Here is a 4,367-nt window from a genome sequence, read left to right as displayed (position 1 = left end):
GGCTGCGGTGGCCAGGAGCGGCTACTGCACTCCAGTCTGGGCAACAGAGTGAGACTCCAACTCAGGAAAAAAAAAATGGTGCAAATTTCATCTCTAGCAAATAATAATTCTTTTAAAAAGAGGAGGAGAATGTTGCTTCTATGGGAATTTATAAATAGCAGACCTAGGCCTAGCCATCTTGGCTCTCCTCCTCACCTCATAATGCAGCATAAACAATCTCTCAGCAATCAGTATAAGAATGTAGAGAAAATAGTCATAATAACCCGGATGTTTTCCGGATAGATTCTTGCCATTTCTACTTGTTTCTATTATTTCAAAGTTGACCTTTCATGAGTTAGTGAAAGGCTGATTTCTGTGATGACCCAAGCTTGCTGCTCTGATGTTGTGCCACCCATTCAGCATTCAGCAGGAATGAATATGGTAGAATTTGGTTCTTTTCCACGTTGCCTTTCAGAAGCACTGATGGCCAGAAATACAGGGAGCAGGAAAAAAGGCTTTTTAAATCCAGGCAGGCTTAGAAGCATATTTACCATGAAGCTAATGAAGCTTAAGATTGAGGACCCGGCCCCTTTCTCTGTGGAATCACCATGGAGTCTGGGACCCTGTACACATGTCCTGAAAACTGAACGGGCACTGGCCATGATGGCCCAAGCCTGTAATTCCAGCACTTGGGAGGCCAAGGTGAGGAGACTGCCTGAGCCCAGGGGTTCAAGAATAACCTGGACAACTTGGCAAGACCTCATCTCTACAATAAATTTTTTTAAATTAGCCTGGTGTGGTAGTACATGCCTGTAGTTCTGGCTACTTAGAAGGCTGAGGCGGAAGAATCACCTGAGTCTAGCAGGTCGATGCTGGGGTGGCCATGAGCATGCCACTGCACTCCAGCCTGGGCGACAGAGTGAGACTCCAACTCAAAAAAAACAAAACAAAACAAAACAAAACTGATGGGCCTTCAAGGCCCTCATCACTGCCCAGTACAGCAGGGCTCAGGTCCACATGCTCTCCCTATCCTCCCTTCTTTTTAACTAAACCCATCGCACCCCTGAATTTCTCCAAAAGTTTCCTGCCAGGCTCCAGCATTTGAGGGTGACAACGGATTCTGTGTGTTTGAAAGCAATGCCATCGCCTACTATGTGAGCAATGAGGAGCTCTGTGGAAGTACTCCAGATACAGCAGTCCAAGTGGTGCAGTGGGTGAGCTTTCCTGATAGAAACATAGCACCCCCAGCCAGCACCTGGGTGTTCCCCACCTTGGGCATCATACATCTCAACAAGCAGGTCAACGAGAATGCAAAGGAAGAGGTGAGATCAATTCTGGGCTGCTGGATGCTCACTTGAAGACGAGGACTTTTCTGGTGGACAAACAAGTAACACGCTGACATCACAGTTGTTCGTACCCTGTTGTGGCTCCAGATTCTGGAGCCTTCTTTCCCTAGGCCTTTCCCAAGGTCAACTGCTGTTCCTCACCTGCATTGAACAGCCCCGGTTCTATGCTGTCTTGGGGGAGGTAAAACTCTGTGAGAAGATGGCCCAGTTTGGTGCTAAAAAGTTTACAGAGAGCCAGCCTAAAAAGGACACCCCATGGAAAGAGAAGGGTTCACAGGTAAAGAAGCAGAAGGCCCAGGCCGAGAGAAAGGAGGAGAAAAAGGTGACTGCCCCTGCACCTGAGGAGGAGATGGACAATTGTGAGCAGGCCCTAGCTGCTGAGCCCAAGGCCAAGGACCCCTTTGTTCACCTGCCCAGGAGAACCTTGGTGTTGGATGACTTTAAGTATGAGTACTGCAACGGGGACACACTCTCTGTCCCTGCTGCCATATTTTGGGGAGCACTTTGATAAGGATGGCCGGTCCCTGTGGTATTCTGAGTATTGCTTCCCTAAAATGCTCACCCAGACCTTTATGAGTTGCAGCCTCTTCCATGGAATGTACCAGTAACTGGACAAACAGGAAGAATGCCTTTGCCCATGGCATCCTCTTTAGAATCAATAATAGCAGCTCCATTTCTGGAGTCTGGGTCTTCTGAGGCCAGGAGCTTGCTTTTCCACTGAGTCCAGATTGGCAGGTACAAGTCACATACGTGGTGGAAACTGGATTCTGGCAGCAAGGAGGTCCCAAAACTGGTGCAAGAGTATTCTTCCTGGGAGGGAGACTTCCAGCATGTTGGCAAAGCCTTCAATCAGGGCAAGATCTTTTTTTTTCTTTTTTTTTTGAGTTGGATCCGTTGCCCAGGCTGGAGTGCAATGGCACGCTGCTCACGGCCACCGCAGCCACACCTGCTGGGTTCAGGCGATCCTACCGCCTCAGCCTTCCAAGTAGCCGGAACAACAGGCACACGCCACTATGCCTGGTTAATTTTTGTTATTTATTGTAGAGACAAGGTTTCACCAAGTTGCCCATACTGATCTCTAACCCCCAGGCTCAGCCAATTCTCTCGTCTTGGCCTCCCAAAGTACTGGGATTACAGGCTGAGCCACTGCACCAGGCCAAGGCAAGATCTTCAAGTGAACTTCTCTTGCTGTCACCTAGCTGCCTGTACCTGTCCTTCAGGGAGATGGCAGTCATTAAAGGAAACCAAACAATGGAAATAAAAAAGATTTAGGACCCCTTGCTACATGACATCTTCCAATGCTCTGAACCTAATTTTGTATTAATACTTTTGTATTCTTTTTCTTTAAAAGGACTCCATCCATTGGCAGCCAAGCTTATAATCCCTCTTTCTGGGTTTTGTGACAGCCCCCAGGAATAGGCAATTTAGAATGCCCATGACTAGGGAAAGAGAGCAGCAGATGCAAAGTTTGAAAGTGGCCTTCCATTTTACTTCTCCAAGGTTATCATTCCTTTGAGAAGCCTGTCTTTTTTTTTCTTTTTTTTTTTTTTTTTTTGAGTGGGAGTCTCACTCTGTTACCCAGGCTGGAGTGCAGTGGCATGCTCACAGCCACTGCAGCCTCGACCTGCTGGGCTCAGGTGATCCTTCTGCCTCAGCCTTCCAAGTAGCTGGAACCACAGGCATGCACCACCACACCCAGCTAATTTTTACTTAGTTATTGTAGAGACAATATCTCACCAAGTTACCTAGGCTGGTCTCAAACTCCTGGGCTCAGGCAATCCTCTCACCTCTGCCTCCCAAAGTACTAGGATTACAGGCATGAGCCACCATGCCTGGCCGAGAAATCTGTATTTTTTTTTTTTTTTTTTTTTTTTTTTTTTTTAGTCACAGTCTAACTCTGTTGCCCAGGCTGGAGAGCAGTGGCACGCTCACGGCCACCACAGCCTCGACCTACTGGGCTCAGGCGATCCTCTCACCTTGGCATCCCAAAATGCTGGGATCCCAAAATGAGGCACCACGCCCAGCTGAAACCTGTCTTAACCTTACCAAATCACTTACCGTCCACACTCAATACAGCAAACACTGTTCTTTTTCCTTCCTAAGGATTCTGACAGATTGCCAACTGCCAGGACATCAGTGAAACCCTGTTGCAGAAGGTGTTTCTAAATATCTTGATTATGAAATTGCCTGTTAGCTTGGTCATCTCTTCTTCACCAAACACGAGGAGACCACTTTGCAATAAGTAGTTTCACTTGGCCCTGCCTCTCTACCACCTAAGATGTGACTGTGATGCACTGAAGTCTAGGCATGATGCATTTAAACTTCTTGGAACACAACAGACTTTCTGGCTTGTTGAGCCTAATCAGAAGTGAGACACTTTGCTTTGACTTCTGCCACAAGTCATGGATAATCAAAATATTCAATATTTGTAGTTACTTAAGTAGGTTCATTTTTAGCCAAAATTACACAAAGTGACTTAACAGCAATAACCTCCTAGGCACTACAGCACCCTCCTCCTCATCATCTCTAAAGGAGGACATTAAAGATGTAATGTTTAAGAATCACCACTGGCTGAGCTCGGTGGCTCAGCCTGCAATCCCAGCACTTTGGGAGGCCGTGTGGATTCCCTGAGCCCATGGGTTCAAGATCAGCCCAGGCAACTTGGCGAGTCCTCATCTCTACAATCAATCAATCAATCAATCAATCAATAAGCCGGGCATGGTAGCGCTCGCCTGTAGCTCCAGCTACTTGGAAGACTGAGGTAGAAGGATCGCCAGAGCCCAGCAGATCGACGCTGGAGTGACCATGAGTGTGCCACTGCCCTCCAGCCTGGGCAACGGAGTGAGACTCCAACTCAAAAAAGAAAAATGAATCATCATTAAAAAGCATCCCCCAGAACTATGTAATCTTCAGATCCCATGAAACTCAACTTCGCCGGGCTCGGTGGCTCAGCCTATAATCCCGCGCCTTTGGGAGGCTGAGGTGAGTGGATTGCCTGAGCCCACAGGTTCGAGACCCGCCTGGGCAGGCAAGACCTCATCT

General features: G+C 47.7%; 1 pseudogene; it reads left to right on the top strand.

Moving 5' to 3' along the window:
- Positions 1–587: 587 nt before the first annotated feature.
- Positions 588–4,367, top strand: part of LOC103275773 — a 6,644-nt pseudogene continuing 2,864 nt past the window's right edge.

Source organism: Carlito syrichta, unplaced genomic scaffold, assembly GCF_000164805.1.
Source record: "Carlito syrichta isolate Samal-C Ts95f unplaced genomic scaffold, Tarsius_syrichta-2.0.1 Scaffold315709, whole genome shotgun sequence".
Lineage (NCBI taxonomy): Eukaryota > Metazoa > Chordata > Mammalia > Primates > Tarsiidae > Carlito > Carlito syrichta.
The sequence above is the reverse complement of the archived record's forward strand: the minus strand, read 5'-3'. Positions and strand labels throughout refer to the sequence as shown.